The following is a 23074-nucleotide window of genomic DNA, read 5'->3' on the forward strand; positions in this document are numbered from 1 at the left end:
AGGGACTTAATTGACCTTGTTATCAGATTTTGGTGATCTTTAAGTAGACAAGTCAAAATTTCAAACCCCCTGTTATGGTGTAGGGTACCTGGCCTTCTCTGATGTAATCAGAGTTAGATTTGATTCAGTGATTTTATAAAAACAGCTAGGAAGCACAATTTAGCAGTGGGTTGCAGAGAAAAAGAAAAATGCTGGCAGAAAAATCCAATTGAGTGATTAAACAGCTCTTCATTTTCTGGCTTTATTTTTATGCTAACTAATTTGTTCTCTGAAAAGTGTCCACAAAGCCAAGTATCTGATTAACATATTTGTAGGGATGGTTTTTCACCTATTACTAAATTAAACTTGCTTCATTGGAAAGGCAGCAAGATGCATCCTCATTTCAATATCTACTGAAATAATACAGGTTGACACCAGGAAACATTAACGCCACTGCATCCTTGCTGCTTTCTCATGTGGAAGTCTGTTTAATGTGAAAACAAGGTGATATCTAATTAGCACACAGGTAAGGAATTAAGAAAATCTTTATTTAAGGGTGAAGATGTTTCGCACAAAATCGTTGCCCCAATGCATCATTGAAATTCAAGCTGGAAAGATGATTTTAATATATCACTTGTACATTTTGTATTGCCCTTCTGGTGACAATGTAGTTTGTTTTTGTCAATTACCATTTTAATAATAGGGTAAAGAAAATTAAGTGGATTTTTGAAAGAAAACAATACTGTCAATATACTATTAAAACAAATTAAAATGGTAAAAGTTATTGTACTTTAAGTAAAAATAAAAGCTAAAATATCAATCCCAGTTTTGGATTACTTTAATGAACAACAAAAAAATGCATATAGCAAAGGATAGTTTCAATCTGCCTACCTCTGGGTTATGGACCCAGCATGCTTCCATTGCAGTACTCTGCTGCACATGTAAGTGCAAGAGATCCTGAAGCACTCACTCATCATGCGAAAGTACCAATGTGTTTCTTCATTGGTTGCTGGAAGAAACATCTTACAAACACTCTCCAGATTATTGACTTTTTAAAGTTTTTCTAGGAAACGTTCTAGATGAATGCTTATTAGTCTTTGTCAGTATATACTTTTTGCAAAGTGTCTCTGTGGCGCAATCGGTTAGTGTGTTCAGCTAACCCTTGTGCACTATCCTGACTTCTCCTCCTGTCTGCTTACTTTGTGCCTTCCAATGCACAATGCAAACTACAGGTAGTGCTGCAGGGCCCACACCCTTTTACTTGCCTTACGGAGCAGCTCTGGAGCTGTTTCAGTGCCAAGCTGCTGTAAGAAATAAGCTTGAATGCTTCAGAGGCTGGGGCATTGTCAACATGAGCCCCACACCAAAGGAGGGTGGAGGTGTTTAATGCGAACTAGGGGTCATCCAAGCGCCGCAAAAGGCCGCCATACCCTGCACGCCCCTTTTCTCTTTTCATATGCAGATGAGGATTGAAGCCAACTTTGACCCACTGCTTGGATGACATCACCATATGCAAATCCATCTGCTGCAGGCCTTCCCCCCGGAATGCTTGCACTAGTTGTTGCATTTGGTTTGTTGTTTGGGGGTGCTTCAGTATTAGGCAGCCTTCTGCCCTCCCATGTTCATCTGAAAATATGTGTTCTCCCTGCAGTTGTTGTCCCAAGATGAGAGTTCCCTTGTGCTGCCTCAGTTGAATCTCCTTTACTTGACAGAGATGTGCCTGAGCAGCGGCCCTCCCCAGCCCTATCCCAAATCATACTTATTTTGCATAGGAGATACCATGGTCATGAAGATTGTTCTCCCAGGGTGAGGTTCATTCATTGCATTTTGGGTATGCTGATCCCTGTGATTTCCCCAAATGTGGGTAACTCGACTGCATTATTTGTGGTAGTGGGGGACTGTGTTTGTGTTTTCCTCTGGTCAGCTCTGGTAAAAGTCAGATTTCTTTGTTTCAGATCTTCCTCTAGCCTTGTTCTTCTTTCGAGAGTTCCCTTGTGCTTCCTCAGTTGGATCTCCTTCAGTTGACAGGGCGGTGCCCGAGCAGCGACCCTCCCCAGCTCAAGCCCAACTCCTACTTACCTGCCAGGTGAGATACTATGATCATGAAGGTGCTTCTTCCAGGGCAAGGCTTACCCATTGCACTCTGGGTGTGCTGCCCCTGCGATTTCCCCAAATGTGGGAAACTTGACTGCATAATTTGTGTTTCCCCTGGTCGGCTCTCGTATAATTCAGATCTCTTTGTCTCAGGTCTCTCTCCAGCCTAGTTTGCTGTCTGTTTCCACTTCTCTTTTCTTGAGCCCCTCCCTTTTATACCCTTGTGCACTATCCTGACTTCTCCTCCTGTCTGCTTACTTTGTGCCTTCCAATGCACAATGCAAACTACACACCCTTTTACTTGCCTTACAGAGCAGCTCTGGAGCTGTTACAGTGCCAAGCTGCTGTAAGAAATCAGCTTGAATGCTTCAGGGGCTGGGGCATTGTCAACATGAGCCCCACACCGAAGGAGGGTGGGGGTGTTTAATGCGAACTAAGGGTCATCCAAGCGCCGCAAAAGGCCGCCATGCCCTGCATGCCCCTTTTCTCTTTTCATATGCAGATGAGGGTTCCAGCCAACTTTGGCCCACTGCTTGGATGACATCACCGTATGCAAATCCGTCTTCTGCAGAACTTCCCCCAGGAATGCTTGTACTAGTTGTTGCATTTGGTTTGTTGTTTGGGGGTGCTTCAGTATTAGGCAGCCTTCTGCCCTCCCATGTTCATCTGAAAATATGTGTTCTCCCTGCAGTTGTTGTCCCCAGATGAGAGTTCCCTTGTGCTGCCTCAGTTGAATCTCCTATACTTGACAGAGATGTGCCTGAGCAGCGGCCCTCCCCAGCCCTATCCCAAATCATACTTATTTTGCATAGGCGATACCATGGTCATGAAGATTGTTCTCCCAGGGTGAGGTTCATTCATTGCATTCTGGGTATGCTGACCCCTGTGATTTCCAAAATGTGGGAAACTCGACTGCATTATTTGTGGTAGTGGGGGACTGTGTTTGTGCTTTCCTCTGGTCAGCTCTGGTAAAAGTCAGATTTCTTTGTCTCAGATCTTCCTCTAGCCTTGTTCTTCTTTCGAGAGTTCCCTTGTGCTGCCTCAGTTGGATCTCCTTCACTTCACAGGGGGTGCCCGAGCAGCAATCCTCCACAGCTCTGGCCCAACTCCTACTTACCTGCCAGGTGAGATACTATGATCTTCACTGTTAGGGCAATCAGGATGTGGAATTCCCTGCCAGGGAAGGTGGTAATGGCGGACTCTGTAATTGGATTTAAAAAAGGAATGGATACATTTCTGAATGAAAAAGCTATCCAAGTTTATAATACTTAAAATATCAACATGGTTAATCCGGGGGTAACATGAGTTGTAGTAGCTAACTAGTCATAATACATTATTAAGCAAGTATGTAGAATCATCACAACTTAAAACAGGTTGAACACGATGGGCAATTTGCCTCTATTCAACCTCAAAAACTATGTTACTATATGTTACTATATTACTATGTTACTGTAGTATACAGAACACCACAATGCAATGAGCAGTGATAGTGAGCACTGATGAGGATACTAGAACTGACACTGAGCAGCAAGATGCAGCACTGGACTATTAGTAATGTACTGTAGTATGCTGAGCACAACAATGCAGCACAAGACAATGAGCAGTGATACTGAGCACTGATGAGGATACTACTGAGAACTGACACTGAGCAGGAGAGACACACTACTAGTATTACTGAGCAGCAATAAGTATCCACTGATACTGAGCACTGATATTGAGATTTCCACTGAGAGAACATAGCCACGTCCTCTCCGCTCTCTCTTCAATGCACGAGTAAAAATGGCGGCAACGCGCAGCTCTTTATATGGAATCCGAATCTCGCGAGAATCCGACAGCGGGATGATGACATTTTCCCTTGTTCATAGAATTTGGGAGTCATTTTGATCCCAAAGTATTATTAACCTCAATAACCATAATTTCCACTAATTTTCAGTCTATTCTTAACACCTTACACCTCACAATATTATTTTTAGTCCTAAAATTTGCACCGAGGTCGCTGGATGACTAAGCTCAGCGACCCAAGTGGCCGACACAAACACCTGGCCCATCTAGGAGTGGCACTGCAGTGTCACGCAGGATAGCCCTTCCAAAAAACACTCCCCAAACAGCACATGACGCAAAGAAAAAAAGAGGCGCAATGAGGTAGCTGTGTGACTAAGCTCAGCGACCCAAGTGGCCGACACAAACACCTGGCCCATCTAGGAGTGGCACTGCAGTGTCACGCAGGATGGCCCTTCCAAAAAACACTCCCCAAACAGCACATGACGCAAAGAAAAAAAGAGGCGCAATGAGGTAGCTGTGTGACTAAGCTCAGCGACCCAAGTGGCCGACACAAACACCTGGCCCATCTAGGAGTGGCACTGCAGTGTCACGCAGGATGGCCCTTCCAAAAACACTCCCCAAACAGCACATGACGCAAAGAAAAAAAGAGGCGCAATGAGGTAGCTGTGTGACTAAGCTCAGCGACCCAAGTGGCCGACACAAACACCTGGCCCATCTAGGAGTGGCACTGCAGTGTCACGCAGGATGGCCCTTCCAAAAAACACTCCCCAAACAGCACATGACGCAAAGAAAAAAAGAGGCGCAATGAGGTAGCTGTGTGACTAAGCTCAGCGACCCAAGTGGCCGACACAAACACCTGGCCCATCTAGGAGTGTCACTGCAGTGTCACGCAGGATGGCCCTTCCAAAAAACACTCCCCAAACAGCACATGACGCAAAGAAAAAAAGAGGCGCAATGAGGTAGCTGTGTGACTAAGCTCAGCGACCCAAGTGGCCGACACAAACACCTGGCCCATCTAGGAGTGGCACTGCAGTGTCACGCAGGATGGCCCTTCCAAAAAACACTCCCCAAACAGCACATGACGCAAAGAAAAATGAAAGAAAAAAGAGGTGCAAGATGGAATTGTCCTTGGGCACTCCCACCCACCCTTATGTTGTATAAACAGGACATGCACACTTTAACCAACCCATCATTTCAGTGACAGGGTCTGCCACACGACTGTGACTGAAATGACGGGTTGGTTTGGACCCCCACCAAAAAAGAAGCAATTAATCTCTCCTTGCACAAACTGGCTCTACAGAGGCAAGATGTCCACCTCATCATCATCCTCCGATTCATCACCGTGTACATCCCCCTCCTCACAGATTATCAATTCGTCCCCACTGGAATCTACCATCTCAGCTCCCTGTGTACTTTGTGGAGGCAATTGCTGCTGGTCAATGTCTCCACGGAGCAATTGATTATAATTCATTTTAATGAACATCATCTTCTCCACATTTTCTGGAAGTAACCTCGTACGCCGATTGCTGACAAGGTGAGCGGCGGCACTAAACACTCTTTCGGAGTACTACTTGTGGGAGGGCAACTTAGGTAGAATAAAGCCAGTTTGTGCAAGGGCCTCCAAATTGCCTCTTTTTCCTGCCAGTATACGTACGGACTGTCTGACGTGCCTACTTGGATGCGGTCACTCATATAATCCTCCACCATTCTTTCAATGGTGAGAGAATCATATGCAGTGACAGTAGACGTCATGTCCGTAATCGTTGGCAGGTCCTTCAGTCCGGACCAGATGTCAGCATCAGCAGTCGCTCCAGACTGCCCTGCATCACCGCCAGCGGGTGGGCTCGGAATTCTGAGCCTTTTCCTCGCACCCCCAATTGCGGGAGAATGTGAAGGAGGAGCTGTTGACCGATCAAGTTCCACTTGACTTGATAATTTTCTCACCAGCAGGTCTTTGAACCCCTGCAGACTTGTGTCTGCCGGAAAGAGAGATACAACGTAGGTTTTAAATCTAGGATCGAGCACGGTGGCCAAAATGTAGTGCTCTGATTTCAACAGATTGACCACCCGTGAATCCTGGTTAAGCGAATGAAGGGCTCCATCCACAAGTCCCACATGCCTAGCGGAATCGCTCTGTCTTAGCTCCTCCTTCAATGTCTCCAGCTTCTTCTGCAAAAGCCTGATGACGGGAATGACCTGACTCAGGCTGGCAGTGTCTGAACTGACTTCACGTGTGGCAAGTTCAAAAGGTTGCAGAACCTTGCACAACGTTGAAATCATTCTCCACTGCGCTTGAGACAGGTGCATTCCACCTCCTATATCGTGGTCAGATGTATAGGCTTGAATGGCCTTTTGCTGCTCCTCCATCCTCTGAAGCATATAGAGGGTTGAATTCCACCTCGTTACCACTTCTTGCTTCAGATGATGGCAGGGCAGGTTCAGGCGTTTTTGGTGTTGCTCCAGTCTTCTGTACGTGGTGCCTGTACGCCGAAAGTGTCCCGCAATTCTTCTGGCCACCGACAGCATCTCTTGCACACCCCTGTCGTTTTTTAAATAATTCTGCACCACCAAATTCAAGGTATGTGCAAAACATGGGACGTGCTGGAATTTGCCCAGATATAATGCACGCACAATATTGCTGGCGTTGTCCGATGCCACAAATCCACAGGAGAGTCCAATTGGGGTAAGCCATTCTGCGATGATCTTCCTCAGTTGCCGTAAGAGGTTTTCAGCTGTGTGCGTATTCTGGAAAGCGGTGATACAAAGCGTAGCCTGCCTAGGAAAGAGTTGGCGTTTGCGAGATGCTGCTACTGGTGCCGCCGCTGCTGTTCTTGCGGCGGGAGTCAATACATCTACCCAGTGGGCTGTCACAGTCATATAGTCCTGAGTCTGCCCTGCCCCATTTGTCCACATGTCCGTGGTTAAGTGGACATTGGGTACAACTGCATTTTTTAGGACACTGGTGAGTCTTTTTCTGAGGTCTGTGTACATTTTCGGTATCGCCTGCCTAGAGAAATGGAACCTAGATGGTATTTGGTACCGGGGACACAGTACCTCAATCAAGTCTATAGTTGGCTCTGAAGTAATGATGGATACCGGAACCACGTTTCTCACCGCCCAGGATGCCAAGGCCTCAGTTATCCGCTTTGCAGCAGGATGACTGCTGTGATATTTCATCTTCCTTGCAAAGGACTGTTGGACAGTCAATTGCTTGGTGGAAGTAGTAAAAGTGGTCTTACGACTTCCCCTCTGGGATGACCATCGACTCCCAGCAGCAACAACAGCAGCGCCAGCAGCAGTAGGCGTTACACTCAAGGATGCATCGGAGGAATCCCAGGCAGGAGAGAACTCGTCAGAATTGCCAGTGACATGGCCTGCAGGACTATTGGCATTCCTGGGGAAGGAGGAAATTGACACTGAGGGAGTTGGTGGGGTGGTTTGCGTGAGCTTGGTTACAAGAGGAAGGGATTTACTGGTCAGTGGACTGCTTCCGCTGTCGCCCAAAGTTTTTGAACTTGTCACTGACTTATGATGAATGCGCTGCAGGTGACGTATAAGGGAGGATGTTCCGAGGTGGTTAACGTCCTTACCCCTACTTATTACAGCTTGACAAAGGCAACACACGGCTTGACACCTGTTGTTCGCATTTCTGTTGAAATACTTCCACACCGAAGAGCAGTTTTTTTTGGTATTTTCACCAGGCATGTCAATGGCCATATTCCTCCCACGGACAACAGGTGTCTCCCCGGGTGCCTGACTTAAACAAACCACCTCACCTCCCCAGCGCCAGCAACACCCATATCCTCCTCATCCTGGTGTACTTCAACACTGACATCTTCAATCTGACTATCAGGAACTGGACTGCGGGTGCTCCTTCCAGCACTTGCAGGGGGTGTGCAAATGGTGGAAGGTGCATGCTCTTCACGTCCAGTGTTGGGAAGGTCAGGCATCGCAACCGACACAATTGGACTCTCCTTGTGGATTTGTGATTTTGAAGAACGCACAGTTCTTTGCTGTGCTTTTGCCAGCTTAAGTCTTTTCATTTTTCTAGCGAGAGGCTGAGTGCTTCCATCCTCATGTGAAGCTGAACCACTAGCCATGAACATAGGCCAGGGCCTCAGCCGTTCCTTGCCACTCCGTGTGGTAAATGGCATATTGGCAAGTTTACGCTTCTCCTCCGACGATTTTTATTTAGATTTTTGAGTCCTTTTTTTTACTGATCTTTTGTGTTTTGAATTTTACATGCTCTGTACTATGACATTGGGCATCGGCCTCGGCAGACGACGTTGATGGAATTTCATCGTCTCGGCCATGACTAGTGGCAGCAGCTTCAGCACGAGGTGGAAGTGGATCTTGATCTTTCCCTATTTTTGGAACCTCAACATTTTTGTTCTCCATATTTTAATAGGCACAACTAAAAGGCACCTCAGGTAAACAATGGAGATGGATGGATACTAGTATACTTATGGATGACGAGTGACTGACGACACAGAGGTAGCTACAGCCGTGGACTACCGTACTGCGTCTGCTAGTATAGAGATGATAATTAATGATATAAAAAAAATATATATATAACTACTGTAGGTATATATTATATAATGACGGACCTGGTGGACACTGTCAGCAGACTGCTAAACTACTAGTATGATGAAGACAGAAAAAAAAAACCCACCACAGGTAGGTAGGTATACAATTATGGACGAGCACTGACGACACAGAGATAGCCACAGCCGTGGCCTACCGTACTGCGTCTGCTAGTATAGAGATGATAATTAATGATATAAAAAAAAATATATATAACTACTGTAGGTATATATAATGTAATGACGGACCTGGTGGACACTGTCAGCAGACTGCTAAACTACTAGTATGAAGAAGATAGAAAAAAAACTTCACCACAGGTAGGTATACAATTATGGACGAGTGACGACACAGAGGTAGGTACAGCCGTGGACTACCGTACTGCGTCTGCTAGTATAGATAATATACTAAATATATTACTACTGTAGGTATATAATATAATGACGGACCTGGTGGACACTGTCAGCAGACTCCTAAACTACTAGTATGAAGAAGATAGAAAAAAAAACCCACCACAGGTAGGTAGGTATACAATTATGGATGAGCACTGACGACACAGAGATAGCCACAGCCGTGGCCTACCGTACTGCGTCTGCTAGCATAGATAATATACTAAATATATTACTACTGTAGGTATATAATATAATGACGGACCTGGTGGACACTGTCAGCAGACTGCTAAACTACTAGTATGAAGAAGATAGAAAAAAAACCCCCACCACAGGTAGGTATACAATTATGGACGAGTGACGACACAGAGGTAGGTACAGCCGTGGACTACAGTACTGCGTCTGCTAGTATAGATAATATACTAAATATATTACTACTGTAGGTATATAATATAATGACGGACCTGGTGGACACTGTCAGCAGACTCCTAAACTACTAGTATGAAGAAGATAGAAAAAAAAACCCCACCACAGTTAGGTATACAATTATGGACGAGTGACGACACAGAGGTAGGTACAGCCGTGGACTACCGTACTGCGTCTGCTAGTATAGATAATATACTAAATATATTACTACTGTAGGTATATAATATAATGACGGACCTGGTGGACACTGTCAGCAGACTCCTAAACTACTAGTATGAAGAAGATAGAAAAAAAACACCCCACCACAGGTAGGTATACAATTATGGACGAGCACTGACGACACAGAGATAGCCACAGCCGTGGACTACCGTACTGCGTCTGCTAGTATAGATAATATAATAAATATATTACTACTGTAGGTATATAATATAATGATGGACCTGGTGGACACTGTCAGCAGACTCCTAAACTACTAGTATGAAGAAGATAGAAAAAAAAAACCCACCACAGGTAGGTAGGTATACAATTATGGACGAGCACTGACGACACAGAGATAGCCACAGCCGTGGACTACCGTACTGCGTCTGCTAATATAGAGATGATAAAGATGATAGAGATGAAAAAAAAATATAACACTACTGCAGGTAAATATTTATATAATATAATGTATGACCGACCTGCTGGACACTGTCAGCAGAATGCGTTTATAGAATAAAAAAAAAAAACACCACAGGAGTGTTTAACTTTTTCAGGCAGACAATATACTGGTGGTCACACTGGCAGCAAAAGTGTGCACTGTACTCCTGCTATAACTGCTCCCCAGTCTCCCCCACAATTAAGCTGTGTGAGCAGTGAGCACTCAGCACAGTCAGATATACATAGATGATATATCATGCAGCACACTGAGGCTGAGCACATATATGGTATGTGTATCGTTTTTTTTCAGGCAGAGAACGGATTATAAATAATAAAACTGGTGGTCACTATCAGCAAAACTCTGCACTACTGAGTACTCCTGACAAGTTCAACTGCTCCCCAAATTAGTAGTAAATCAAATGTCACTCGTCTCTATCTTCTAATCTAAACGGAGAGGACGCCAGCCACGTCCTCTCCCTATCAATCTCAATGCACGTGTGAAAATGGCGGCGACGCGCGGCTCCTTATATAGAATCCGAGTCTTGTGAGAATCCGACAGCGGGATGATGACGTTCGGGCGCGCTCGGGATAACCGAGCAAGGCGGGAGGATCCGAGTCTGCTCGGACCCGTGCAAAAAAGGGTGAAGTTCGGGCGGGTTCGGATTCCGAGGAACCGAACCCGCTCATCTCTAATGGCCACCCAGCATGACGCCTCCCTTCTTGACCATGCTGTAATTGCAGTCGCACTGCAGTTCAGCGTGATCATAAAAAATGGTGTAGCCTCCTGCTGGTGCAGACTGTATGTGCGCGCAGGAAGCCGCCACCATTTTTGTGATCACAGCGGCTGAATGTGATGTCATACAGCCGCTGTGACCACGCCCCCTGTGTCTCCTCCATTGCAGACCCCATTTTGAAGCCTTGCCCCCGCACCGCTCCATCCCTGACTTGGAAATGGAGTGTTGCTGACCCCCCTCTCCCCCCCTGCCCCGATTGACAGGCAGAGGCGATCGCATTCTCTGCGGGGTGCCGCAGAAAATGCAGGCACATGCGTATGCTCTTAGCAATTTTTGCAGTTGGATCGCTTATTGTGATTGCAATCCAACCTGAATCAGGCCCTATTACCTATCACAATGCGCTGCGGGCAGTACAAAATTGGTTTAATATAGGAGAAAAACCCCCAGACCTGTGCTCCTTAACTGTACCTGGTGGCTAGTGGAGCGGCTGCCCAGTAATCAGTGTCCACGACAGTGCGCACACGGTCCACCCCCTACGGCCACGCTCCCCTTCATCAGCGGCCTCGTGATCCGGAAGGGCGGTGTGTGTGTGACTGACCTTAGGAAGAAACCGGAGCCTCCGCTGCAGTGACCCAGCAACCAGGGCACGGGAGTATACAGCGCCGCTGGGAGTGATGAAGCTGCAGTAAAGATGTCTATTAGACCTAGCCTGCTGCAGCCCTTGTAGATTCTCATAAAACAAGTTCTTCTTTTCTTGTCAAAATTAATAGCTAAGAATAGGCTGCCTGAGGCAGGCCCCTGTTAAGTGGCCTGCTACTGAAGGCACCAACTACAAACTGAGCTCCCTGTTCATGGAAGCGGGGTTATAGAGGAGAATGCACTGAGCTTCTTGGGAACAGTCAAAAGCTTTGAGCCGGTTGGTGCCTCAGATCAAGATCCTACTCTACACACCAATGTGAATCCTTGTGGAGTCCAGTGTACCCCACAGAAGAAATTAATGTGTCACACCCATTGGCAGCAACCTTAGAATAGCTGCTGACGGGCACAATTGAGAAAGGAAGGGGGGGGGACATTTGAATCCAACACATAGATGCAATTCAAATATGTAATTTGTACCTTCCTATTTTAAAATATAATGGATGAACCTCACCCTGTGAGAACAATCTTCATGATCAAGAGATCTCATATGCAAAATAAGTATGAGTTGGGATAGGGCTGGGGAGGGTGGCTGCTCGGGCAGCCCCTCCCCCGTCAAGTTAAGGAGATTCAACTGAGGAAGCACAAGGGAACTTTCGTCTGGGGACAACAACTGCAGGGAGACCACATCTTTTCAGATGAACATGGGAGGGCGGAAGGCTGCCTAATACTGAAGCACCATCAAATATCAAACCATATGCAACAACTAGTACAAGCATTCCTGGGGGAAGGTCTGCAGAAGACGGATTTGCATACGGTGATGTCATCCAAGCAGTGGGCCAAAGTTGGCTGGAACCCTCATCTGCATATGAAAAGAGAAAAGGGGCATGCAGGGCATGGCGGCCTTTTGCGGTGCTTGGATGACCCTTAGTTCGCATTAAACACCCCCACCCTCCTTTTGTGTGGGGCTCATGTTGGCTCTGCCCCAGCCCCTGAAGCATTCAAGCTGATTTCTTGCAGCAGCTGGGCACTGTAACAGCTCCAGAGCTGCTCTGTAAGGCAACTAAAAGGGTGTGGGCCCTGCAGCACTACCTGTAGTTCGCATTGTGCGTTTGAAGGCACAAAGTAAGCAGACAGGAGGATAAGTCAGGATAGTGCACAAGGGCATAGAAGGGAGCGGCTCAAGAAAAGAGAAGTGGAAACAGACAGCAAACTAGGCTGGAGAGAGACCTGAGACAAAGAGATCTGAATTATACGAGAGCCGACCAGGGGAAACACAAATTATGCAGTCAAGTTTCCCACATTTGGGGAAATCGCAGGGGCAGCACACCCAGAGTGCAATGGGTGAGCCTTGCCCTGGGAGAAGCACCTTCATGATCATAGTATCTCACCTGGCAGGTAAGTAGGAGTTGGGCTAGAGCTGGGGAGGGTCGCTGCTCGGGTACCCCCCTGTAAAGTGAAGGAGATCCAACTGAGGCAGCACAAGGGAACTCTCGAAAGAAGAACAAGGCTAGAGGAAAATCTGAGACAAAGAAATCTGACTTTTACCAGAGCTGACCAGAGGAAAGCACAAACACAGTCCCCCACTACCAAAAATAATGCAGTCAAGTTTCCCACATTTGGGGAAATCACAGGGGTCAGTATACCCAAAATGCAATGAATGAACCTCACCCTGGGAGAACAATCTTCATGACCATGGTATCTCCTATGCAAAATAAGTATGATTTGGAATAGGGCTGGGGAGGGCCGCTGCTCAGGCACATCTCTGTCAAGTAAAGGAGATTCAACTGAGGCAGCACAAGGGAACTCTCATCTGGGGACAACAACTGCAGGGAGAACACATATTTTCAGATGAACATGGGAGGGCAGAAGGCTGCCTAATACTGAAGCACCCCCAAACAACAAACCAAATGCAACAACTAGTGCAAGCATTCCTGGGGGAAGTTCTGCAGAAGACGGATTTGCATACGGTGATGTCATCCAAGCAGTGGGTCAAAGTTGGCTTCAACCCTCATCTGCATATGAAAAGAGAAAAGGGGCGTGCAGGGCTTGGCGGCCTTTTGCGGTGCTTGGATGACCCCTAGTTCGCATTAAACTCCTCCACCCTCCTTTGGTGTGGGGCTCATGTTGGCCATGCCCCATCCCCTGAAGCATTCAAGCTGATTTCTTGCAGCAGCTGGGCACTGTAACAGCTCCAGAGCTGCTCTGTAACGCAAGTAAAAGGGTGTGGGCCCTGCAGCACTACCTGTAGTTTGCATTGTGCATTGGAAGGCACAAAGTAAGCAGACGGGAGGAGAAGTCAGGATAGTGCACAAGGGTATAGAAGGGAGCGGCTAAAGAAAAGAGAAGTGGAAACAGACAGCAAACTAGGCTGGAGAGAGACCTGAGACAAAGAGATCTGAATTATACGAGAGCCGACCAGGGGAAACACAAATTATGCAGTCAAGTTTCCCACATTTGGGGAAATCGCAGGGGCAGCACACCCAGAGTGCAATGGGTGAGCCTTGCCCTGGGAGAAGCACCTTCATGATCATAGTATCTCACCTGGCAGGTAAGTAGGAGTTGGGCTAGAGCTGGGGAGGGTCGCTGCTCGGGCACCCCCCTGTCAAGTGAAGGAGATCCAACTGAGGCAGCACAAGGGAACTCTCGAAAGAAGAACAAGGCTAGAGGAAGATCTGAAACAAAGAAATCTGACTTTTACCAGAGCTGACCAGAGGAAAACACAAACACAGTCCCCCACTACCACAAATAAAGCAGTCGAGTTTCCCACATTTGGGGAAATCACAGGGGTCAGCATACCCAGAATGCAATGAATGAACCTCACCCTGGGAGAATAATCTTCATGACCATGGTATCTCCTATGCAAAATAAGTATGATTTGGGATAGAGCTGGGGAGGGCCGCTGCTCAGGCACATCTCTGTCAAGTAAAGGAGATTCAACTGAGGCAGCACAAGGGAACTCTCATCTGGGGATAACAACTGCAGGGAGAACACATATTTTCAGATGAACATGGAGGGCAGAAGGCTGCCTAATACTGAAGCACCCCCAAACAACAAACCAAATGCAACAACTAGTGCAAGCATTCCTGGGGGAAGGCCTGCCGCAGATGGATTTGCATATGGTGATGTCATCCAAGCAGTGGGTCAAAGTTGGCTTCAACCCTCGTCTGCATATGAAAAGAGAAAAGGGGCGTGCAGGGCATGGTGGCCTTTTGCGGCGCTTGGCTGACCCCTAGTTTGCATTAAACACCTCCACCCTCCTTCGGTGTGGGGCTCATGTTGGCTATGCCCCAGCCCCTGAAGCATTCAAGCTGATTTCTTGCAGCAGCTGGGCACTGTAACAGCTCCAGAGCTGCTCTGTAAGGCAAGTAAAAGGGTGTGGGCCCTGCAGCACTACCTGTAGTTTGCATTGTGCATTGGAAGGCACAAAGTAAGCAGACGGGAGGAGAAGTCAGGATAGTGCACAAGGGTATAGATGGGAGGGGCTCAAGAAAAAAGAAGTGGAAACAGACAGCAAACTAGGCTGGAGAGAGACCTGAGACAAAGAGATCTAAATTATACGAGAGCCGACCAGGGGAAACACAAATTATGCAGTCAAGTTTCCCACATTTCGGGAAATCGCAGGGGCAGCACACCCAGAGTGCAATGGTGGGCCTTGCCCTGGGAGAAGCACCTTCATGATCATAGTATCTCACCTGGCAGGTAAGTAGGAGTTGGGCTAGAGCTGGGGAGGGTCGCTGCTCGGGCACCCCCCTGTCAAGTGAAGGAGATCCAACTGAGGCAGCACAAGGGAACTCTCGAAAGAAGAACAAGGCTAGAGGAAGATCTGAAACAAAGAAATCTGACTTTTACCAGAGCTGACCAGAGGAAAACACAAACACAGTCCCCCACTACCACAAATAAAGCAGTCGCGTTTCCCACATTTGGGGAAATCACAGAGGTCAGCATACCCAGAATGCAATGAATGAACCTCACCCTGGGAGAACAATCTTCATGACCATGGTATCTCCTATGCAAAATAAGTATGATTTGGAATAGGGCTGGGGAGGGCCGCTGCTCATGCACATCTCTGTCAAGTAAAGGAGATTCAACTGAGGCAGCACAAGGGAACTCTCATCTGGGGACAACAACTGCAGGGAGAACACATATTTTCAGATGAACATGGGAGGGCAGAAGGCTGCCTAATACTGAAGCACCCCCAAACAACAAACCAAATGCAACAACTAGTACAAGCATTCCTGGGGGAAGTTCTGCAGAAGACGGATTTGCATATGGTGATGTCATCCAAGCAGTGGGTCAAAGTTGGCTTCAACCCTCGTCTGCATATGAAAAGAGAAAAGGGGCGTGCAGGGCATGGCGGCCTTTTGCGGCGCTTGGATGACCCCTAGTTCGCATTAAACACCTCCACCCTCCTTCGGTGTGGGGCTCATGTTGGCTATGCCCCAGCCCCTGAAGCATTCAAGCTGATTTCTTGCAGCAGCTGGGCACTGTAACAGCTCCAGAGCTGCTCTGTAAGGCAAGTAAAAGGGTGTGGGCCCTGCAGCACTACCTGTAGTTCGCATTGTGCGTTGGAAGGCACAAAGTAAGCAGACAGGAGGAGAAGTCAGGATAGTGCGCAAGGGCATAGAAGGGAGCGGCTCAAGAAAAGAGAAGTGGAAACAGACAGCAAACTAGGCTGGAGAGAGACCTGAGACAAAGAGATCTGAATTATACGAGAGCCGACCAGGGGAAACACAAATTATGCAGTCAAGTTTCCCACATTTGGGGAAATCGCAGGAGCAGCACACCCAGAGTGCAATGGGTGAGCCTTGCCCTGGGAGAAGCACCTTCATGATCATAGTATCTCACCTGGCAGGTAAGTAGGATTTGGGCTAGAGCTGGGGAGGGTCGCTGCTCGGGTACCCCCCTGTCAAGTGAAGGAGATCCAACTGAGGCAGCACAAGGGAACTCTCGAAAGAAGAACAAGGCTAGAGTAAAATATGAGACAAAGAAATCTGACTTTTACCAGAGCTGACCAGAGGAAAGCACAAACACAGTCCCCCACTACCACAAATAATGCAGTCAAGTTTCCCACATTTGGGGAAATCACAGGGGTCAGCATACCCAAAATGCAATGAATGAACCTCACCCTGAGAGAACAATCTTCATGACCATGGTATCTCCTATGCAAAATAAGTATGATTTGGAATAGGGCTGGGGAGGGCCGCTGCTCATGCACATCTCTGTCAAGTAAAGGAGATTCAACTGAGGCAGCACAAGGGAACTCTCATCTGGGGACAACAACTGCAGGGAGAACACATATTTTTAGATGAACATGGGAGGGCAGAAGGCTGCCTAATACTGAAGCACCCCCAAACAACAAACCAAATGCAACAACTAGTGCAAGCATTCCTGGGGGAAGTTCTGCAGAAGACGGATTTGCATACGGTGATGTCATCCAAGCAGTTGGTCAAAGTTGGCTTCAACCCTCATCTGCATATGAAAAGAGAAAAGGGGCGTGCAGGGCATGGCGGCCTTTTGCGGTGCTTGGATGACCCCTAGTTCGCATTAAACACCTCCACCCTCCTTTGGTGTGGGGCTCATGTTGGCCATGCCCCATCCCCTGAAGCATTCAAGCAGATTTCTTGCAGCAGCTGGGCACTGTAACAGCTCCAGAGCTGCTCTGTAAGGCAAGTAAAAGGGTGTGGGCCCTGCAGCACTACCTGTAGTTTGCATTGTACATTGGAAGGCACAAAGTAAGCAGACGGGAGGAGAAGTCAGGATAGTGCACAAGGGTATAGAAGGGAGCGGCTGAAGAAAAGAGAAGTGGAAACAGACAGCAAACTAGGCTGTAGAGAGATCTGAGACAAAGAGATCTGAATTATACGAGAGCCGACCAGGGGAAACACAAATTATGCAGTCAAGTTTCCCACATTTGGGGAAATCGCAGGGGCAGCACACCCAGAGTGCAATGGGTGAGCCTTGCCCTGGGAGAAGCACCTTCATGATCATAGTATCTCACCTGGCAGGTAAGTAGGAGTTGGGCTAGAGCTGGGGAGGGTCGCTGCTCGGGCACCCCCCTGTTAAGAGAAGGAGATCCAACTGAGGCAGCACAAGGGAACTCTCAAAAGAAGAACAAGGCTAGAGGAAGATCTGAAACAAAGAAATCTGACTTTTACCAGAGCTGACCAGAAGAAAACACAAACACAGTCCCCCACTACCACAAATAAAGCAGTCGAGTTTCCCACATTTGGGGAAATCACAGGGGTCAGCATACCCAGAATGCAATGAATGAACCTCACCCTGGGAGAATAATCTTCATGACCATGGTATCTCCTATGCAAAATAAGTATGATTTGGGATAGAGCTGGGGAGGGCCGCTGCTCAGGCACATCTCTGTCAAGTTAAGGAGATTCAACTGAGGCAGCACAAGGGAACTCTCATCTGGGGACAACAACTGCAGGGAGAACACATATTTTCAGATGAACATGGGAGGGCAGAAGGCTGCCTAATACTGAAGCACCCCCAAACAACAAACCAAATGCAACAACTAGTGCAAGCATTCCTGGGGGAAGGCCTGCCGCAGATGGATTTGCATATGGTGATGTCATCCAAGCAGTGGGTCAAAGTTGGCTTCAACCCTCGTCTGCATATGAAAACAGAAAAGGGGCGTGCGGGGCATGGTGGCCTTTTGCGGCGCTTGACTGACCCCTAGTTTGCATTAAACACCTCCACCCTCCTTCGGTGTGGGGCTCATGTTGGCTATGCCCCAGCCCCTGAAGCATTCAAGCTGATTTCTTGCAGCAGCTGGGCACTGTAACAGCTCCAGAGCTGCTCTGTAAGGCAAGTAAAAGGGTGTGGGCCCTGCAGCACTACCTGTAGTTTGCATTGTGCATTGGAAGGCACAAAGTAAGCAGAAGGGAGGAGAAGTCAGGATAGTGCACAAGGGTATAGAAGGAAGCGGCTGAAGAAAAGAGAAGTGGAAACAGACAGCAAACTAGGCTGGAGAGAGACCTGAGACAAAGAGATCTGAATTATACGAGAGCCGACCAGGGGAAACACAAATTATGCAGTCAAGTTTCCCACATTTGGGGAAATCGCAGGAGCAGCACACCCAGAGTACAATGGGTGAGCCTTGCCCTGGGAGAAGCACCTTCATGATCATAGTATCTCACCTGGCAGGTAAGTAGGAGTTGGTCTAGAGCTGGGGAGGGTTGCTGCTCGGGTACCCCCCTGTAAAGTGAAGGAGATCCAACTGAGGCAGCACAAGGGAACTCACGAAAGAAGAACAAGGCTAAAGGAAAATCTGAGACAAAGAAATCTGACTTTTACCAGAGCTGACCAGAAGAAATCACAAACACAGCCTCCCACTACCACAAATAATGCAGTCAAGTTTCCCACATTTGGGGAAATCACAGGGGTCAGCATACCCAAAATGCAATGAATGAACCTCACCCTGGGAGAAAAATCTTCATGACCATGGTATCTCCTATGCAAAATAAGTATGATTTGGAATAGGGCTGGGGAGGGCCGCTGCTCATGCACATCTCTATCAAGTAAAGGAGATTCAACTGAGGCAGCACAAGGGAACTCTCATCTGGGGACAACAACTGCAGGGAGAACATATATTTTCAGATGAACATGGGAGGGCAGAAGGCTGCCTAATACTGAAGCACCCCCAAACAACAAACCAAATGCAACAACTAGTGCAAGCATTCCTGGGGGAAGGCCTGCCGCAGATGGATTTGCATATGGTGATGTCATCCAAGCAGTGGGTCAAAGTTGGCTTCAACCCTCGTCTGCATATGAAAAGAGAAAAGGGGCGTGCAGGGCATGGTGGCCTTTTGCGGCGCTTGGCTGACCCCTAGTTTGCATTAAACACCTCCAACCTCCTTTGGTGTGGGGCTCATGTTGGCTATGCCCCAGCCCCTGAAGCATTCAAGCTGATTTCTTGCAGCAGCTGGGCACTGTAACAGCTCCAGAGCTGCTCTGTAAGGCAAGTAAAAGGGTGTGGGCCCTGCAGCACTACCTGTAGTTCGCATTGTGCGTTGGAAGGCACAAAGTAAGCAGACAGGAGGAGAAGTCAGGATAGTGCGCAAGGGCATAGAAGGGAGCGGCTCAAGAAAAGAGAAGTGGAAACAGACAGCAAACTAGGCTGGAGAGAGACCTGAGACAAAGAGATCTGAATTATACGAGAGCCGACCAGGGGAAACACAAATTATGCAGTCAAGTTTCCCACATTTGGGGAAATCGCAGGGGCAGCACACCCAGAGTGCAATGGGTGAGCCTTGCCCTGGGAGAAGCACCTTCATGATCATAGTATCTCACCTGGCAGGTAAGTAGGAGTTGGGCTAGAGCTGGGGAGGGTCTCTGCTCGGGCACCCCCCTGTCAAGTGAAGGAGATCCAACTGAGGCAGCACAAGGGAACTCTCGAAAGAAGAACAAGGCTAGAGGAAGATCTGAAACAAAGAAATCTGACTTTTACCAGAGCTGACCAGAGGAAAACACAAACACAGTCCCCCACTACCACAAATAAAGCAGTCAAGTTTCCCACATTTGGGGAAATCACAGGGGTCAGCATACCCAGAATGCAATGAATGAACCTCACCCTGGGAGAATAATCTTCATGACCATGGTATCTCCTATGCAAAATAAGTATGATTTGGGATAGAGCTGGGGAGGGCCGCTGCTCAGGCACATCTCTGTCAAGTTAAGGAGATTCAACTGAGGCAGCACAAGGGAACTCTCATCTGGGGACAACAACTGCAGGGAGAACACATATTTTCAGATGAACATGGGAGGGCAGAAGGCTGCCTAATACTGAAGCACCCCCAAACAACAAACCAAATGCAACAACTAGTGCAAGCATTCCTGGGGGAAGGCCTGCCGCAGATGGATTTGCATATGGTGATGTAATCCAAGCAGTGGGTCAAAGTTGGCTTCAACCCTCGTCTGCATATGAAAACAGAAAAGGGGCGTGCAGGGCATGGTGGCCTTTTGCGGCGCTTGTCTGACCCCTTGTTTGCATTAAACACCTCCACCCTCCTTCGGTGTGGGGCTCATGTTGGCTATGCCCCAGCCCCTGAAGCATTCAAGCTGATTTCTTGCAGGAGCTGGGCACTGTAACAGCTCCAGAGCTGCTCTGTAAGGCAAGTAAAAGGGTGTGGGCCCTGCAGCACTACCTGTAGTTTGCATTGTGCATTGGAAGGCACAAAGTAAGCAGACGGGAGGAGAAGTCAGGATAGTGCACAAGGGTATAGAAGGGAGCGGCTGAAGAAAAGAGAAGTGGAAACAGACAGCAAACTAGGCTGGAGAGAGACCTGAGACAAAGAGATCTGAATTATACGAGAGCCGACCAGGGGAAACACAAATTATGCAGTCAAGTTTCCCACATTTGGGGAAATCGCAGGAGCAGCACACCCAGAGTACAATGGGTGAGCCTTGCCCTGGGAGAAGCACCTTCATGATCATAGTATCTCACCTGGCAGGTAAGTAGGAGTTGGGCTAGAGCTGGGGAGGGTCGCTGCTCGTGTACCCCCCTGTTAAGTGAAGGAGATCAAACTGAGGCAGCACAAGGGAACTCTCGAAAGAAGAACAAGGCTAAAGGAAAATCTGAGACAAAGAAATCTGACTTTTACCAGAGCTGACCAGAGGAAAGCACAAACACAGTCTCCCACTACCACAAATAATGCAGTCAAGTTTCCCACATTTGGGGAAATCACAGCGGTCAGCATACCCAAAATGCAATGAATGAACCTCACCCTGGGAGAATAATCTTCATGACCATGGTATCTCCTATGCAAAATAAGTATGATTTGGAATAGGGCTGGGGAGGGCCGCTGCTCATGCACATCTCTGTCAAGTAAAGGAGATTCAACTGAGGCAGCACAAGGGAACTCTCATCTTGGGACAACAACTGCAGGGAGAACATATATTTTCAGATGAACATGGGAGGGCAGAAGGCTGCCTAATACTGAAGCACCCCCAAACAACAAACCAAATGCAACAACTAGTGCAAGCATTCCTGGGGGAAGGCCTGCCACAGATGGATTTGCATATGGTGATGTCATCCAAGCAGTGGGTCAAAGTTGGCTTCAACCCTCGTCTGCATATGAAAATAAAAAAGGGGTGTGCAGGGCATGGCGGCCTTTTGCGGCGCTTGGATGACCCCTAGTTCGCATTAAACACCTCCACCCTCCTTCGGTGTGGGGCTCATGTTGGCTATGCCCCAGCCCCTGAAGCATTCAAGCTGATTTCTTGCAGCAGCTGGGCACTGTAACAGCTCCAGAGCTGCTCTGTAAAGCAAGTAAAAGGGTGTGGGCCCTGCAGCACTACCTGTAGTTTGCATTGTGCGTTGGAAGGCACAAAGTAAGCAGACGGGGAAGTCAGGATAGTGCACAAGGGCATAGAAGGGAGCGGCTCAAGAAAAGAGAAGTGGAAACAGACAGCAAACTAGGCTGGAGAGAGACCTGAGACAAAGAGATCTTAATTATACGAGAGCCGACCAGAGGAAACACAAATTATGTAATCAAGTGTCCCACATTTGGGGAAATCTTAGGAGCAGCACACCCAGAGTGCATTGGGTGAGCCTTGCCCTGGGAGAAGCACCTTCCTGATCATAGTATCTCACCTGGCAGGTAAGTAGGAGTTGGGCTAGAGCTGGGGAGGGTCGCTGTTCGGGCACCCCCCTGCCAAGTGAAGGAGATCCATCTGAGGCAGCACAAGGAAACTCTCGAAAAAAGAACAAGGCTAGAGGAAGATCTGAGACAAAGAAATCTGACTTTTACCAGAGCTGACCAGAGGAAAGCACAAACACAGTCCCCCACTACCACAAATAATGCAGTCGAGTTTCCCACATTTGGGGAAATCACAGGGGTCAGCATACCCAGAATGCAATGAATGAACCTCACCCTGGGAGAACAATCTTCATGATAATGGTATCTCCTATGCAAAATAAGTATGATTTGGGATAGGGCTGGGGAGGGCCGCTGCTCAGGCACATCTCTGTCAAGTAAAGGAGATTCAACTGAGGCAGCACAAGGGAACTCTCATCTGGGGACAACAACAGCAGGGAGAACACATATTTTCAGATGAAAATGGGAGAGCAGAAGGCTGCCTAATACTGAAGCACCCCCAAACAACAAACCAAATGCAACAACTAGTACAAGCATTCCTGGGAAAAGGTCTGCAAAAGACGGATTTGCATACGGTGATGTCATCCAAGCAGTGGGCCAAGGTTGGCTGGAACCCTCATCTGCATATGAAAAGAGAAAAGGGTTATGCAGGGCATGGCGGCCTTTTGCGGTGCTTGGATGACCCTTAGTTCGCATTAAACACCTCCACCCTCCGTCGGTGTGGGGCTCATGTTGGCTATGCCCCAGCCCCTGAAGCATTCAAGCTGATTTCTTGCAGCAGCTGGGCACTGTAACAGCTCCAGAGCTGCTCTGTAAGGCAAGTAAAAGGGTGTTGGCCCTGCAGCACTACCTGTAGTTTGCATTGTGCGTTGGAAGGCACAAAGTAAGCAGACAGGAGAAGTCAGGAGAGTGCACAAGGGCATAGAAGGCAGGGGCTCAAGAAAAGAGAAGTGGAAACAGACAGCAAACTAGGCTAAAGAGAGACCTGAGACAAAGAGATCTGAATTATACGAGTAGCCGACCAGAGGAAACACAAATTATGCAATCAAGTGTCCCACATTTGGGGAAATCGTAGGAGCAGCACACCCAGAGTGCAATGGGTGAGCCTTGCCCTGGGAGAAGCACCTTCCTGATCATAGTATCTCACCTGGCAGGTAAGTAGGAGTTGGGCTTGAGCTGGGGAGGGTCGCTGCTCGGGCACCCC

At 48.0% G+C, this 23074-nt stretch overlaps 20 non-coding genes and 2 pseudogenes across 20 annotated transcripts; 3 read left to right on the forward strand and 19 right to left on the reverse strand.

The window, feature by feature from the left end:
* Positions 1–1734: 1734 nt before the first annotated feature.
* Positions 1735–1898, forward strand: LOC134990984 (U1 spliceosomal RNA). The gene has a single exon (XR_010195445.1). It is a non-coding gene; the product is annotated as a U1 spliceosomal RNA (small nuclear RNA).
* Positions 1899–2050: 152 nt separating this feature from the next.
* LOC134991014 (U1 spliceosomal RNA) lies at positions 2051–2213 on the forward strand. The gene has a single exon (XR_010195474.1). It is a non-coding gene; the product is annotated as a U1 spliceosomal RNA (small nuclear RNA).
* Positions 2214–2868: 655 nt separating this feature from the next.
* On the forward strand, positions 2869–3031 carry LOC134990989 (U1 spliceosomal RNA). Its single transcript, XR_010195450.1, has one exon. It is a non-coding gene; the product is annotated as a U1 spliceosomal RNA (small nuclear RNA).
* Positions 3032–12500: 9469 nt separating this feature from the next.
* On the reverse strand, positions 12501–12663 carry LOC134990999 (U1 spliceosomal RNA). The gene has a single exon (XR_010195460.1). It is a non-coding gene; the product is annotated as a U1 spliceosomal RNA (small nuclear RNA).
* A 152-nt stretch (positions 12664–12815) lies between these two features.
* On the reverse strand, positions 12816–12979 carry LOC134990975 (U1 spliceosomal RNA). The gene has a single exon (XR_010195436.1). It is a non-coding gene; the product is annotated as a U1 spliceosomal RNA (small nuclear RNA).
* A 674-nt stretch (positions 12980–13653) lies between these two features.
* LOC134991000 (U1 spliceosomal RNA) lies at positions 13654–13816 on the reverse strand. Its single transcript, XR_010195461.1, has one exon. It is a non-coding gene; the product is annotated as a U1 spliceosomal RNA (small nuclear RNA).
* Positions 13817–13968: 152 nt separating this feature from the next.
* On the reverse strand, positions 13969–14132 carry LOC134990986 (U1 spliceosomal RNA). The gene has a single exon (XR_010195447.1). It is a non-coding gene; the product is annotated as a U1 spliceosomal RNA (small nuclear RNA).
* Positions 14133–14826: 694 nt separating this feature from the next.
* On the reverse strand, positions 14827–14967 carry LOC134990960 (U1 spliceosomal RNA; annotated as a pseudogene).
* Positions 14968–15119: 152 nt separating this feature from the next.
* LOC134990993 (U1 spliceosomal RNA) lies at positions 15120–15283 on the reverse strand. The gene has a single exon (XR_010195454.1). It is a non-coding gene; the product is annotated as a U1 spliceosomal RNA (small nuclear RNA).
* A 674-nt stretch (positions 15284–15957) lies between these two features.
* LOC134991003 (U1 spliceosomal RNA) lies at positions 15958–16120 on the reverse strand. Its single transcript, XR_010195464.1, has one exon. It is a non-coding gene; the product is annotated as a U1 spliceosomal RNA (small nuclear RNA).
* A 152-nt stretch (positions 16121–16272) lies between these two features.
* LOC134990981 (U1 spliceosomal RNA) lies at positions 16273–16436 on the reverse strand. The gene has a single exon (XR_010195442.1). It is a non-coding gene; the product is annotated as a U1 spliceosomal RNA (small nuclear RNA).
* Positions 16437–17110: 674 nt separating this feature from the next.
* LOC134991001 (U1 spliceosomal RNA) lies at positions 17111–17273 on the reverse strand. The gene has a single exon (XR_010195462.1). It is a non-coding gene; the product is annotated as a U1 spliceosomal RNA (small nuclear RNA).
* A 152-nt stretch (positions 17274–17425) lies between these two features.
* On the reverse strand, positions 17426–17589 carry LOC134990990 (U1 spliceosomal RNA). The gene has a single exon (XR_010195451.1). It is a non-coding gene; the product is annotated as a U1 spliceosomal RNA (small nuclear RNA).
* Positions 17590–18263: 674 nt separating this feature from the next.
* LOC134991008 (U1 spliceosomal RNA) lies at positions 18264–18426 on the reverse strand. The gene has a single exon (XR_010195469.1). It is a non-coding gene; the product is annotated as a U1 spliceosomal RNA (small nuclear RNA).
* Positions 18427–18578: 152 nt separating this feature from the next.
* LOC134990995 (U1 spliceosomal RNA) lies at positions 18579–18742 on the reverse strand. Its single transcript, XR_010195456.1, has one exon. It is a non-coding gene; the product is annotated as a U1 spliceosomal RNA (small nuclear RNA).
* Positions 18743–19416: 674 nt separating this feature from the next.
* On the reverse strand, positions 19417–19579 carry LOC134991002 (U1 spliceosomal RNA). The gene has a single exon (XR_010195463.1). It is a non-coding gene; the product is annotated as a U1 spliceosomal RNA (small nuclear RNA).
* A 152-nt stretch (positions 19580–19731) lies between these two features.
* Positions 19732–19895, reverse strand: LOC134990991 (U1 spliceosomal RNA). The gene has a single exon (XR_010195452.1). It is a non-coding gene; the product is annotated as a U1 spliceosomal RNA (small nuclear RNA).
* Positions 19896–20569: 674 nt separating this feature from the next.
* On the reverse strand, positions 20570–20732 carry LOC134991009 (U1 spliceosomal RNA). The gene has a single exon (XR_010195470.1). It is a non-coding gene; the product is annotated as a U1 spliceosomal RNA (small nuclear RNA).
* A 152-nt stretch (positions 20733–20884) lies between these two features.
* LOC134990996 (U1 spliceosomal RNA) lies at positions 20885–21048 on the reverse strand. The gene has a single exon (XR_010195457.1). It is a non-coding gene; the product is annotated as a U1 spliceosomal RNA (small nuclear RNA).
* A 698-nt stretch (positions 21049–21746) lies between these two features.
* Positions 21747–21881, reverse strand: LOC134990963 (U1 spliceosomal RNA; annotated as a pseudogene).
* A 152-nt stretch (positions 21882–22033) lies between these two features.
* On the reverse strand, positions 22034–22197 carry LOC134990974 (U1 spliceosomal RNA). The gene has a single exon (XR_010195435.1). It is a non-coding gene; the product is annotated as a U1 spliceosomal RNA (small nuclear RNA).
* Positions 22198–22868: 671 nt separating this feature from the next.
* Positions 22869–23032, reverse strand: LOC134991010 (U1 spliceosomal RNA). The gene has a single exon (XR_010195471.1). It is a non-coding gene; the product is annotated as a U1 spliceosomal RNA (small nuclear RNA).
* Between the last annotated feature and the right edge of the window lie 42 nt (positions 23033–23074).

This window comes from Pseudophryne corroboree, unplaced genomic scaffold, assembly GCF_028390025.1.
Source record: "Pseudophryne corroboree isolate aPseCor3 unplaced genomic scaffold, aPseCor3.hap2 scaffold_1196, whole genome shotgun sequence".
NCBI classification, from domain to species: Eukaryota; Metazoa; Chordata; class Amphibia; order Anura; family Myobatrachidae; genus Pseudophryne; species Pseudophryne corroboree.